Here is a 14,307-nt window from a genome sequence, read left to right as displayed (position 1 = left end):
TCGAGGCCCAGAGAGGCTGTGCGGACTGTTCAAAGTCACACAGTTGTCAATGCTGCGGCCAGAATCAGAGCCCAGGGTTCCCGACTCCCAGCCCGGGGCATTCACCTGGCCTGGCTAAATGACAGTACTCTCACCTGGACCGCAGGGGCCACAGCCTCCACTTCACAGGGTTGTGCAGGTGGGATGAGCAGCCATGTGCAGGGCCTGGTGTGGAGCAGGCACACATGGAGTAGTGCCCTCCCCTTCCCTTCCTGCATCACCAAGAACCCCCCTCCACACTCTGCTCAGGAGGCGGGACACTGTCCCTCACTCCCCCACAGAACCCCCCCCATGACTAGTCCCTCCTAGGGCACAAAGACCCATGAAGATCTGGGAGATGTTGCCCAGGTTGGGGGTGGTCTCCCAAAGCTGGGCTCTGGGACATCCTGGCTGCAGCCCTGGACTCCAGGGACTCCCCCATCCTCAGGGCATCTGGTCAGTATCAGGCATCTCAGAGGCCAGTTCTCAGCTCCCAGAAGCCCCTGAGGGCTGCTCCCTCCCACCTCAGCCCCCAGGATGCTGGGGGCTCAGCCTTCATGTCGCTCCTGCACCACCTGCTCTCCACTGACCTGCTCCAGGGCTTGTCCAACTCCCCCTTCCCTGAGTCCCCCAGGGGACACCAGGGGACAAGGCCCTGGTGCGTCTGGGATGTGACTGGAAGTAGCTCACTGCACGTATAAGGTCTCTCTGAAATCCTCCGTTATCTCTTCAGCCATCAAACGGATGTGTGCCTCTCTCCCATTGGGTCCCTTGTCTGTCCCCATCTAGGTCCTTGCTTACGAAGCTAGGGCATGCGTCATGTACTCCGCCCCAGGCCCCAAGGGTGGACCAGCGCAGTTGAAGGCACCCAGCCCACTCCACCTGCTGAGTTGGCATCCCGCAAGGTGCCCAGGCTGCAGACACCTCCCCAGGAGCCCCTCCCTGTGGCCCTCCAAGGAGCACACACACTCCTTGGGCTCTGAGGAGGTAACTGCTCCCCGGAACCAGGTAACAGGAGGGAGGAGAGGTGGTGGCCATGGGGATGTTGCAGATGGTGTGGAACTCCTCGGAAGGCCTGTGGTTCTGGGCTCAGAGTTTGGCTTCTCCATAGAAACCAGAAGCCTTGGGGAAGGTGCTGGGCTGCCTGCTGACTGCTGGGGCTCTGTGTGCTCAACCCAGGGCGCTTTTGCCTGGACCCCTATGAGACTCCTCACCCGCCCCGAGGCGCTTCTCTGCAGCCACAGCTGGCGCCCACCTGGGCTCAGGGCCCTGGAGGAGCCGCCCTCAGGCTGTGCGGCTCTGGGCCTCTGCAGCATTCACTCTGTGCTTAACGCGCTAACATATTTTATCTTCCTGATCCCGGTGGCCACCCTGCTGACAACAGATTGCAGATAAGTTGCTGGGGGAGAGGCTGGGGGACCTGCAAGCTCTGGAGTGGCAGACGAGTGTGCACACCGCAGAGCCCTGCCTTTCCACGCTAGCCCTCTGGTGCGGCGTGAGCGACAGGCAGACCCCCACCTCACAAAGGACCCAGGCCCAGTCAGCTCTTGGATCTCCACCCAGACCTGCTCTTCCCTCGCACTTTGCTGCTCGGTCATCCTCGGCCCGTGGCTCTCATGCACCCACGTGCAATGCGCAGGTGGATCCCTGCGGCCTCGGCTTCCAGAGATGCCCCCCCACACCCCCATGGGAGCAGAGGCTTCTCCTCTCCTGATGTTCAAGTAAATTGTTTCTAACAGTCTAATCCTTAAAACCTGAAAACCATCTCATTTCCTGGTCTCTCCAAGAAGCACACCTGCACTTCCTGATTCTCACATGGGCACTCAAGGAGGGTTTCCCCCAGCACGGAGAAACCAGATGGTCTCTGTGGTCCCTCTGGGCTCTCCCTGGCACCTAAAGACGGGCCTCCCCAGTCCATGGGCACCACTGGAGTCCTTCTGCACAGGGCACCTGCCCCGCCCCAACCTGAGCCCCGCTGTTCACACAGGACTCTGGCCCCCTGCCACCCACCTGAGTCCCCTGGCCCACCGGCAGCCCTGCAGTCACATGACCTGCCCTCACCAGATTTTTGCACAATGTTGACTGCCCACTGCGGGTCCCTCTTATCCCTCATCAGACCCTCAGGCCAGACCCCTGCCCTTTCCCCCACGTGAGTGCACACTCCTGGTCATCATTGGTGAGCCTGGGTCACATTTTCTTCCCAGAAGCTTCTTAGCTATCATAGATCAGGTGCACACAGGGACTCGGGGGTGGGGGTCTGAATGTGGGAGGTCTGGAGCGCCAAGCCCCCTGCCATGCCCCGTTCACATGTCTATGAGTCAGCACCCCCTCGGAGGACCTGAGTTTCAGCAGCCTCCTTTCTGGGAAGGGTGCAGGGTGCAGGAACAGAGCAGAGTGCCAGGGATATGAAAAGCCACACTCTCGTCTCTACAGACACATTTGTTCATCCCTCGTGCCTCCCGATCACCTATCGTGAGTAAGCCCCAGGGCCAGGTGGTGGTCTGCCAGCCAAAGGAGGGGCCCCCATCTCTGGCCGGTTCCCAACCAGCTCCAACGGCGGGGAGGGTGGGGCTGGGGGATGGGGTGAGTTTGCTTGTGTGCCTAGAGGACATTGCCAAGGAAGCCGTCTGTCCCCTGCTTGATTTCTGTGCTTCTCAATTCAGGCCAAGGTGGGGGGCCATCTGCTAAAGTGGGCACAGAGAAAACATTTTGGCTGTGCAGAAAATTGGCTTCCAAGGGGAAGCTGTGTGCTTAGCACAGAACCAGCCTGCAGAGGCGCTTCAGGAGGCGCTGGGCGGGACGGTGGGGGGGTGCGGTGGCTGGAGAGGCTCCCCCGCACCCCTGCCACAGCCTTGCTGGGCTCCAGGCCCGGACTGCCTGGGGTCTCCATGGCAGCAAGCCCCTTCTTAAACATTAGGGGCCCGTGCATGGGGAGCCACTGCCTCCTTCTTAACAGCTTTGAGATATATTCACCTGTCATACAGTTCACTTATTTCAAGCATACAATTCAATGGCTTTTGATATATCACATTACTAATTGTTTTGAATTGTAGTAAATGTAAAATTTACAATTTTAACTATCTCTAAGTGTATAATTCAGTGTCATTCATCACATTCACAGGGTTGTGTAACCATCACCTCTACTTCCAGAACATTGTCCCAAGCAGAAACTCTGCCCCATCAAACCCTGACCCCCATTCCCCACCCCCACCACTCCCGGACCCTGCTCACCTTTCAGCTGATTTCTGTCTTTATGAATTTGCCTATTTCGGTGCCTCATATAAGTCGAATCAGACAATATTTGTCCTTTTCTGTCTGGCTTCTTTCCTGTAGTGTCATGTTTTTGAGGTTCAGCCATGACGCAGCAGGTGTCAGAATTTCATTCCTTTTCGTGGCTGAATAATGTTCCACCGCGTGGAGAGACCACACTCAATCCATTCATCCATCAATGGGCACTTGGGTTGTTTCTGCCTTTTGGATATTATGAATAATGCTGCAATAAACATGGGAGTACAAGTGTCTGTTTCAGCCCTTGCTTTCAATTACTTTGGGGACATACCCAGGCGTAGAATCATATGGTAACTCCATGTTTAGCTTTTTGAGGAAATGCCAAACTTTTATAGTGGCTGCATCATTTTACATTCCTTTCAGCAATGTACCAATGTTCCAATTTCTCCACTAACATTTGTTATTTCAGCTTTTTAAAAAAAAATAGTAGCCATCCTAATGCAAGGTGGTATCTCCTTGTGGTTTTATTTGCATTTCCTTGATGATTCATGATGCTATGTGATGATACAGTGGTTTTCATCTGCTTATTGCCCATTTGTCTACCTTCTTTTGAGAAATGTCTATTTAAATCCTTTGCCCATTTTTAAATTGAGTATTTCCTTATTTCTTGTTGAGTTGTAGGAGTTCTTTATGTATTCTGGATACTAGAACTTTATCGGGTAAGGGACGTGTGAATATTCTCTCTCATTCTCTGGGTTTTTTACCCTTTGATACACAAAAGTCTTAAACTTTGATGAAGTCCAACTTCCCTGTTTTTTCTTTTACTGCCCATGCTTTTGGTGTCACATCCGAGAAGTAATCTACTCGATAAATCCTACTCACTCCCCTTTACCCCCAAATCCATCCTAGTCATTCTGTCCTGTCACCTGTTCCCTTGGCAGTGTGGCCACACCCGGTGGGTCTGCAGGGCGCCGAGGCTCCCCAGCCCAGAACCCGGTGGGGACAGGCTGCACCTGTTTCCTTCCTCCCAGAAGCCCCTTCTGGCTTGAACATTCTTGGCTCTGGGCTTTGCTCTTCAGAATTTTGGTTCTCTAAGAATCACAGAATGTTAGCACAGATGTAGAAAGAAGAAAAAAAATAAGAACTGGCTGCTTTCATATACCACAGGAACAGTATAACTACTAGGCCAGCTTGAGTCCATTTAGGAAAATTCCCCCATGGCTTTTGTTGTTCTGAAAGGTGGGCTCTGCTCGGTGCCTACCCACTCCCCTGCCTCAAGGGGCCCAGGCAGGAAGGGGAGAGAGCAGAGAATTGCTTGCACAAAAGTGGAGGGGACCGTGGTTTTCACAGACCTCCTGGGAGAGAGGAGAGAGGAGCTCAGGGAGCAGAGAATGGGGAGAGAGAAGGTGTGATGGGGTCCAGAAAGGCAAGGAAAGAGACGTCTAGAGCCAGAGAGGATGTGCGGCTCCACCCCTCGAGCCGTCAGAGAATGCGGCTGCGCAGACAGTGGCTCGGGCACCCCACGGGAAGGTGCTTTGCGCGGATGAAGCAGCTGAGTGGTGTCTGGCGCAGACCACCCATGAGCAGGCAGCAGAAGCAAGAAACGTGCAGGGAGATGACGAGGGAAAGCGTGCGAATCCTCTTGGGACACTGGGTTTTCCATCGTATATGGATGGGGGCTGTACTGGGTTGAACAGAATCCCCCCAGAATTCACATCCACCCAGAGCCTGTAATTTGACTTTGCATGCAGACGCAATCCAGTTGAGATGCAGTCCCACTGGAGTAGGGTGGGCCCGGATCCAGTGCCTGAGGCCCTCGTAAGGGGGATACCTGGCCAAAGACGCAGACATGCAGGGAGACGCCCTGTGAAGGTGGAGGCAGAGAGAGGGCTCATGTGTCTACAAACCAAGGGACTAAGGATCGCTGGCAACCACAAGAAACCAAGAGGCAGACATGGAATCAAGCCTCCACAAGGAACCAACCCTGCCGAAGCCTTGATTTCAAACTTCTTGGCCTCCAGAACCGTGAAAGGGCACATTTCTATTATTTTAAGCCCCCGAGTCTGTGTTATCTTACTATGGCAACAAAAAACAAATAAAGGGGCCGAACGAATAAAGGGTCTTTCATTTTAACAGCAAAGGAAAGGGAGGCCCCTAACGCTGGAGGACTGGGACACCAGGAGGCTGACGCTGGTGGTGGAGTCCCTGCCCCCAGTGGCCCCAGAAAAAAGCCAGACCCACTTTGGGCAGAGTGGACAGTAGCTCTGAACTCCAGCTTTTCTGCTCTTTCCAGCTCAGTGGTGACCAGCTGTCCCTTGGCATCTGGCAGTGGACAGGGGAGGCTGAGATGCCAGGCCAAAGCCCCCATGTACTATGCACGTCTGCCCGCAGCCAGCTTTGGTCTCTACAGCAGAGACAGCTGACTGAGTGGGGTCACTGACCAGAGGAAAGGCCCAAGTGCTTGGGGAGGGCAAGAGCTACACGCAGGAACCAGGTCCTTCCGCCAGCACTGCAGGGCACCGGTGTGCGGCCCAGCGCCCCCATGGTGGGATTTGGTGGTGACGTGGGGAGAAGCCCACGGGATGAGCAGGGGTCAGATGGACGTAGGATCCAGCAGGTGGAGGGAAGGTGGTAAGAGCCATGATGAGCAACAAGGGACAGAGAGGCGGGGCAGGGAAGGAGGCCAGGGAAGGAGGCCAGGGCTCGGCCATGTGGGTCACTGGGCAGAGGCACCGGCCCCTCGGGAGGGACAGCCTGAAGGGGCGCCTGCTCAGCCACGAAAGGAAGCTGCATGGCAGGGAGGGCGCAGCAGGTGAAATGCAGGGCCACTAGGGTCAGGTCACACTGGGCCTTGGACAGGAGGAAAGCGACTGGCCTTGGTGTTCCTACGCGGGTCAACCGGTGAGTTTATGGCTGAACAATGTCACCCAACACCACCATCACACAAGGGTCTCTGTGGCCTGGATGCACCGAGTCAAACACAAGAACATTCTGCAGTCGGGTCTGAGCACAGAGAACACACACACTGTCCAGTCCTTCTCAGTGAGCACATGTTCCGTTTCCCTACTTTCTAGATAAAAATGAGTAAGAAACAATAATGGAGGAACCACCTCTGCTTCCCCATAGTCTCTGGTCCAGCCCTCGACACTCTCACCCCCTGCCAGGTCCCCCTGTACCACTCAAGCCTCGTGGGTCCTTGCTGATACCTGCACGGATGCAGCCCAGGGCTCCCAGGACTGGTCTCCCTGGCTTCAGGCCACTACAGGTGCGTTCCCGGAAGTCTTTGCATGGATGATCGCTGAGACCTCCTACAGCATGGAAAGAATGTCGGGTGTTAGAATGATATGGGAAACCAGTGGATGGCATTAAACAGAGAAGTATATAGTGATTTTCAAAAGACACACCCTGGGAGGCTGGTCAGGAGGCTCTGTTTGGGAGTGCAGGTGATGGCAGGTGGGGTGGGCTGGGGGCTCTTTCTGCCCTGCAGGGCAGCCAAGGAGTGAAGGTGAGAACATGTGATGGCCTCTGGTCCCAGGACTGTTTCTAAGGGGCTTCTGAGATAGGAACTTGGCTGCACTGAGCTGGAGAGGGCTGTTTGTGTCACTCTCAGGCAACAGGAGAGGAAGCATCTAACTGGAGGAACGCAGAGGTGCCCAGCCCAGCTGCCAACCTGACCCTGCCCAAGCAGAGTGGCCATCACGCGGAGGGCATCCTGTAAGACAGAGCTTACGGAGAAGAGAAAATCCACGTGGACCTGCAGGTACTTAGGAGCCAGGACGTGTGGGGTCTGTACCTTATTCTGAATGGTCCGATGTGGCAGCAGCCCAAAGGACTGTCTGGACGGATGGTAAGGTCATTCCCATGACCCCGGAGAGGGGGGTCAGAGGGACGGCGTATGCTCAGCCAAGAGCTGAGGGGCCAGGTGGGAAGCTCAGACGCACAGGGCGTACCCTCTCCCCTGCCCCAGCACATACACACACAGATTCCAACTTCTGCCCAGGAGGGTGGGCTAGCCAGGGGCTTCTTCCAGAATAGGGTGAAACCATGTTGGTGGGGGGGTCACCCTTTAGTCTCCAGTCCCCAGGGAGGGCAGACGCAGTGTGGCTTTGGCCCCCTTTCTGCCTCTGCACTGCTTTCCCCTGGGCCCTCCCGCAGCTGGAGGGTGGAGAGCTCTGTGGCGCCATCGCTCGCCTGGACTGGTGGGCACCTCAAGCCTCACCCTGACCTTGTCCCCCACGCCAACACTCCTGACCCACCAGGCGGCGAGCACTTGGGACCACAGAGCTACGGAGCATGGAGGGCTCACGTACCCCGGACACCCTCCACTCGGGAGGGTGCAGTTCTGGGAACCAGACGCCACACCCGTGTCACCGCAGGTCGCACACTGGCTGCCCTGGGGTCCTGCTGCAGCTCTCCGGGTGTTAGGGGAGAGGAAACTGTCACGTGAGGACCGCCATTCCCACAGATACATAAGGGTCCCTGGAGCCCTGGGGCATATCCATAAATGTTACTCAAAAAATATATATACACAATATAAATGCACTGGGGGGAAAAAGACTGGAAGAAAATATTCTGAGATGTTAACAGTGGTTACGTCTTGTGGATTTTATACTTCCACGTGTTTTCCAGATTTTTTACATGGAACACGTGTTAGTTATATAATTTAATTTTTATTTATTTCTTTTTAAACAAAATCCTCCAGCCAACTGTGCTCTTCCCCAATTGCAGTAACTTTCCTTTGAGTCAGATTTCTGGGCGAACCCTAGGGACGAAGAAATGACTCCCTCTCCAGCTGACAGTACTTTACACACAGTCGCATCACTGCTTCTTAGACGGCCGAGGGCGCCGGGCGGCTCTGCGGAGGCCCCGCCAGGGCTGGGGGCACGGCGGCCCGTCCTCGGGGCGCTTGCACCCCTCTCCCACCTCGGGGTTGGGCCCAGGCCGGGGCCCGGTAGCCGGGCTGCCCCCCACGCCGGCCCACTGACCCCGGGCCGCCCCATCTCCAGACGCCCCGTCCTCGCCCTCCACTACCTCGAGGGGGAGGCGGCGGAGGGGCCCCCGCTGAACTCCGGTATCCGGGCCGCGCCCTCCAGGGACCGCTGCGGGACCTCGGGCCCGGGCGGGCAGGGAGGTGAGGCCCGGCGCCAGGAGCCCGCGGAGGCGCGACCTGGGCGGCGAGCATGGCAGGAGGGCCCGGCAGAGGCGGCGGGCAAAGTGCTTTGAAGAAGCCAAAGGGGGCCGACCGGGCCTCCTGCCGGCGCCGCGGCGCCCTCCCCGAGCCTCCCACGACGGGGAACCCCGGCCTCGCCGCCCGGAGGCCCGCTGGCTCGGGGACAAGGCCCCCTGGCGCAGCGGGTTGTCACGGTAACGCGCTCAGGCGCGCAGCGATTGGTGGAGCGCGGAGGGCGGGCCTCGCGAGAGCTCGCTTCGCGGCTTCCGGCGGGCGTGCGCCGCGGGCCGAAGGCGGGGATCCCAGACCGGCGGCGGCGCCCCGCGTGCTCCCACGGCCTCGTCTTCGCACGTGCGCCGGCGCCCTCACCTCCCGGCTCGGACGCCCTGGGAGCCCAGATCACTGCCCTAGTCTCCGGCCGAGTCCCCACGCAGCAGCGGGGGCTTCGTGTCAGTGCGGCCCTCCCTCCGCGGTTCCCGGAGCCCCAGGAGCCCCAACGCCTGCCCGCCCTTCCGCCACGCCAAGCTGTCGAGCCGGCCAGGCCTCGCTCCGCCCTGCCCCAGGCCCTTGGCCCCTGCTGCCGGGAGCTGCCCTCCCCAGAAGCCCGCCGGACTCCCTTCGGGCGTTGCTCAGACATCACCTCGGAGAGGCCGCCGTCCCTTGGCCGTCACACACCCCTCCCCCACTCCTCCCGTTTCCCTCCGTCAGTCTCATCACCGGGCGGCACAGCCCATCCCATAACGGTGTGAGATGTTTACTGTACGAAGGTACCAGTTCTCACACGTTGACGATTACCCTTTCACCAATGAAGCAGGCTCAGAAAGGGCAGCCGCAGGACCTAGATCGCGCCACTAGTACACAGCAGGCCCAGGTCTTCAATCCAGCTCTTTGTGGCCGAGAAGCCTGTGTTCTTCCCAGGGCATGATGCTGCTTCTCAGGCAGGAAGCCAGACACGCATGCAGGGCTGCCTGGAATTGCATCCGAACATCCGGATAACTGGCTTCTCTGTGGGCATGGGCCCTGAGAGAGGAGCTCTCTGCAGGGTGTGTGGCTTGGGCAAGCCAGGGCAGCCATATGCTGGCAACCTCGCGGGGAGCAGGGCACAGGCCACCCCAGGAGCCAGATGCTCCTGGGCCAATCTGGCTCAAAGGTATTTCCTTCAGGAGATGGCGCCACCTGGCCCCTCTCCTCCCTCCCTCCTGCACCTGCCTCCCTCCCAGCTCCGAAGTCGAGGGTTCCAGGGCTGTGTCAGCAAGGGGCCGGGCTGCACTGTCCTTCTGTCACAGGACACTGTGGCCTGGAATGGACATCTGGTCTGCCTCAACCCCCACAGCCAGGGCATCTGTGGTCCCGAGCAACTCAGCGGCAAGGAAAGCCAGGACCAGGGAGAGGCCATGCTCCACTGTGAGCTTGCCAAGTGGCAGAGCAGGGCCCTCCTGGCATCACCCTGGCCACTGAGGGTGACCCCCGAGGGCCCCACCCTGCCAGAGCTCCCGCTGCCAGGTCAGGTCTGCTCAGCTGAGGGACAGAGGGTGGGGCATGGGCCGTGACTGATGATGCCAGACCCGGGGATCTGGAACCTGCAAATGGGAGGGGGAGGAGGGTAGTCCCCACCCCTTGCCCACAGTATGCCCTCCTGGCTGGCAGAGGCATTCCTGCTCTGCAGAAGTCAGATACACAGACTTCTGGCTAAGGGAAAAACCTAGAGGCTGCTTCCTTCGGCAAATGGAAAAAGTGGGGTTCCGAGGGGCGGAGGGTCTGGGCTCCGTGGGCTTCGCCTTCTGCTCATCAGCCCCTTTTCAAGAGGAGCTGGGGGTTGGAAATGGGTGCCATCTTCAAGTTGTCCTAAGTGAGCCGGTTCCCTGGGTCCCTGGCCCCTGCTGGCCCAGCCCAGAGCGGGACACCAGGCAGTGCCCACACTTGCCATGAGAGGTAAAAGGCTGAGGAGTGGGGGGACCCGGGTCAAAGGCAACCATCCTGCCAGAATCAAGAAGTTTTGAGGCCCCAGCTGGGCTCAGAGCCAGGAAGGAAGCCACCAAGGGCAGTGTGGCCATGTGGGCCGACACTGTGCTGCCTGCCCTGCCCTGCCCCGTCCGTGGGGTCGCACTGTGTCACCCGGGCCCCGAAGAAACAGAACGTCTTCGGCCTCCACGTGGGGCTTCAGATGAAGTCATCAGTGACCCCTCCTTCTTCCCAGCCTCTTCCTGATCCTCTGAGCACCATTCCAGAGGCAGAGGGGCACCCCCTTCACCAGCATGGTCACCACGCCGTCATGACATGTCGTTAGCCCCCTTCAAGAACCAGACAGCCTGGCCGGGGGCAGGAGGGAGCCAGCTGTGCTGGGTAACTGGCATGGGAGAGGTGCGGAGGTCTCCAGGCCCCTCCTGGCCGGGCTGGAGAAGGCGCCATGGAGGAAGGGTCTGGTCCCTGGATGGGAGAAGGGTCCCCGGATGGGGAGAAGGCATCTGGGCCTTGGGGTCATCCAGAACAAGCTGCCCTGGAAGGGAGGGTCTGTCTGGAAGCCAGAGTGCACTTCAGGGCTGGCGGGAAAGGGTGCATCTGGGGGCCATAGCTGGTGGGCCCTGGGGGCCAGGCTGAGCTGTCGGCACTTGTGAGCCACGGGGAAGTGCGCATGGCTCTGAGCCCCAGGCTCATGGGCGCAGAGGAAGCAGCTTTTCAGCAAGTGCTTTAGAGCTTTCTTGGAAGCAGGATGAGTATAAATTATAAATAAACAAACGAGAACTCTGCGGCAGGGCGTGGGCCGGCGGGAAGAGGGGAGCAGCAAGGCAGAGAGCCACTTAGACGCTCGCGTCCCCCTGCCCCTTGACTCTCTCCCCGGCTGGCCCTGCCCTGCACCTGGCGCCCGGGGGCCTCCTGCTATCGCCCGGCTCCAGGTCTCCATGGGGCTGACCTTTGCCAGGCTGCGGGGGGGAGGCCAGGGTGGACCCCCACTCTGGGGAGCGGGGAAGCCTGCCTGGCTCACACCAATCAAGAGGTGCAGGCCTGAGTTTCCCATGGACAGAAGCAGGCCCTGTGGACACTCATCCGTGTGGGAGGTGTCTTACCAAATGTTTGAAGGGAAAAAAATCCCATTTTCTTAGCTTTTTTTTCCCATTCTATTTTTTGATTATTTTTCTAGATGACTTCATTTCTAAGAAGGGTGTAGGGAGAGAAGGAGGGCAGAGGGAGGGAGGAAGGACATGGGTCCCAAGGGGGGCCGGGAGGGTGGGGAGGAGGGGGGAGCGGGGAGGGTGGGGTCTTGGGTTCCAGGGAAGGGCCGAGGCCTTCAGCCCCAGGGACCTAGGGGCCCGGCTTGTCCTGCACACAGGGGCCTGCAGCCCAGGCTGTGCGCACCCCACTCCTGATCGCACACGGATCCCTTGGTGAGCTCCACTCCCACAGGGCCCTGGGCAGAGGTCAGCTCTCATCCAGCTGGGTTAGCAGGCAAGGGCCGCCTGGCAGCTTCTCTCTAGGGCACAACTACCTGCCCCGTGGACGAGGTGAGGTCTCTTAACCCCACGTACCACTTGGAAGCTACAAAACCCACTCTGGTCAGCTTACTGGAAAAGGAAGTCACTGCAGGGTATTAGGAGGCTCAGCCTTCTGGAGAGACGTGGAGGTGCTTGTGGCCACACCCCCGGAAGCAACACCCCAACCACACGCTCCGCACTGGGCACAGACCCCGCGGCCTGAGCCGCTGCCCTGGAATTCAGTGCCCTCTGCCACAGTGTTGCTAGAAAAGGAAATTCGGGGCATTTGCTCTCCAGTGTTGCTCACGTCCGAGTCAGTCTGCTCAGGTGCTTCAGGCTGGAGGAGCCCAGGCCACCTGGGCCCAGGGAACACAAGGTCTGACTTCTGCCTTAAGAAGGTGGGACTGTGTAAGGCAGGAAGCCCACTCCTACCGGTGAGGCAACGGCCACCCAGGATTCCCTCAGCCCACAGTGGGCTTTTCCGGCCCAAGTTCCCAGCAGCTGCTGAGCTCTGAGCCACAAAGGTTGCAGGCCTTTCTCCCAGCCCCTGGTGGCTGCCGGCCGTCCCCAGCATTCCTTGGGTGGTGGGCGCACCACTGCAGCCTGCCTCCAGCTTCAGGTGGCTGGCTCTGAGGCCAAGGCCCAAATCTCTCCCCGCCTTTCTTTTCTGACACTTGATATCGGATTTAGGGCCCACCCTAATCTAGGACGATCTCATCTCAAGATCCTTAATTCGGTTACATCTACAAAGGCTCTTATTCCAAATAAGGTCATGTTCTGAGGTTCTCTGTGGACACATTTTGGTGGCGGGAACCACCATTTGGTCTACTCTTAGGTGCATGAGAAATGGGCATAGAGCAGGAGGCCAAGGGAGGGAGTGGGGAAAGAGGAGAGGCAGGGGGTGGCAGGGGGGAAGGACTGTTTGGGCAGGAGAAGCCCACTGCCCCCAGCTCGGCATCTGTGGGTGTGGCACCATCTGGCACTAGTTACTTAGACCCCTGCTTGTGGCCGCTGAGAAGGGCTTTCCTGCTACCTCTGGTCTCCCCACCATCTTTTCCCCAAGACCAGGGTGTCCCAATTTCAGGTGCCAGGAGTACCCCACCTTCTCAAGGGCCCCAAGGGAGCCCTGGGCTCCGAGTCCAGGAAGCAGGAGGAGCTACCTGCGCAGGACAGCGTCTTGGATTTCCTAAGCACGTGGAGAGGGCGGGTCCCACAGTCCCTGGTCCCCCAACTCCCCATGGCCCAAGGCTCTTCCTTTTCTCCTCCCCAGTCCTCCCGGTCAGAGCTTAGGCTATTTCTTCCACAGGGCTCGTTCCTGTTCCTGGCAGCACGTGCTCTCAGGGACAGGAAGCCCAGGAGGTGCACGGATCAGACCCAGAATATAGAAACGTTTCTCCTACATTGTCAGACCTCAGTACTGCCTGCACAGGAGACGCTAATCCCACTTTAGACAAGGAGACTGAGGCCCCATGAGGCTGAATGGGTTGCCTGTGTTCCCACAGACAAACCTGACACTTGAACCCAAAGTCCACCTCCAGCTTTTAGCACTCTTCCCACCAACTCCCTCACACTGGATCCTATCATGTCCACCTCAGGCTTGAATCCTCCTAGGGACAGGGAACTCACCCCCTAACAAAACAGCGAATTGCATTGACAGTCCCAAGTGTCAGGGAAGCATCCTTCATTGAGGGAAAGTCCTTCCCCCGTGGAACTCGGCCTCCCAGACTGGGTGATGGGCAGTGCCCCTGTCCCCGGGCTTCTCCAGGATGAATTCTGCTTCCTATTCCTTTCCTGAAAAGTGGGGCTCTGGTCCCTCTCCAGGGCACCCACCCTAGGAGGGTTTCTGGCCTCTTGATGCCTAGCCTACAACATCACAGACACAAGGTCCTTGGGTCGTGAGGCAGCTGCACAGGGTGACTGGCCAAGTGTCCCTGGTTACTGTGCCTTAGGCGGAACTAAGGACTGTGACTGCCCTGGAGGGACAGAGTCTGCCCAGGAGCAGAGCCCGAACTCAAGGCCTGGCCGGTCATCGGGCCACCGTGGCTGCCTGGGGCCAGGGCCACCATCATGGGCACTCCCGGGCAAAGGTGCTCACCCTGCCGCAGCACAGTGTCGATGCCGCACTTAAGAAAAGGAAAAGAAAAGGCAGTAGTCACCAGCAAGCCGAGAGGCTGAGTACAGCTGAGCTGAGTCACCCCCGGGCTGGTGGAGGCGGCTGCAGGGGTGGGATGGGCCTCCCAGGGATGGGCGGGAGGGGAGAGAGGCCCCGGGGCCTGCCTGGCACCCTCCCCGGGCTTCTGGGGCTGTGCAGGGCCAAGGCTCGGCCACCCCCCAAGCAGGGCTTGCGAGACCAGGAGCCCGAGGGCTGGGGCTGCCCACCAGGGCCTCGCAGCCAGCGGGCTCGCGCTCCTGCCCCAGCTC

The 14,307-nt window shown here is 58.9% G+C and overlaps 1 protein-coding gene across 2 annotated transcripts in view; it reads right to left on the bottom strand.

Annotated features, from left to right (window-relative positions):
- LOC118925086 (uncharacterized) overlaps positions 1 to 8,492 on the bottom strand; it is a 28,319-nt gene extending 19,827 nt beyond the window's left edge. For both annotated transcript variants that reach the window (XR_008997509.1, XR_005029880.2), the window contains exons 1-3: positions 8,278 to 8,492; positions 6,453 to 6,554; positions 3,250 to 3,511 (exon numbers count right to left, since the gene is read on the bottom strand). The gene's annotated coding sequence lies outside the window, so the exon portion shown is untranslated. The remainder of the gene's footprint in view (positions 1 to 3,249; positions 3,512 to 6,452; positions 6,555 to 8,277) is intronic.
- Positions 8,493 to 14,307: the final 5,815 nt, after the last annotated feature.

Source organism: Manis pentadactyla, chromosome 4 (genome assembly GCF_030020395.1).
Source record: "Manis pentadactyla isolate mManPen7 chromosome 4, mManPen7.hap1, whole genome shotgun sequence".
NCBI classification, from domain to species: Eukaryota; Metazoa; Chordata; class Mammalia; order Pholidota; family Manidae; genus Manis; species Manis pentadactyla.
This window is presented reverse-complemented; position numbering and strand designations above follow the sequence as displayed.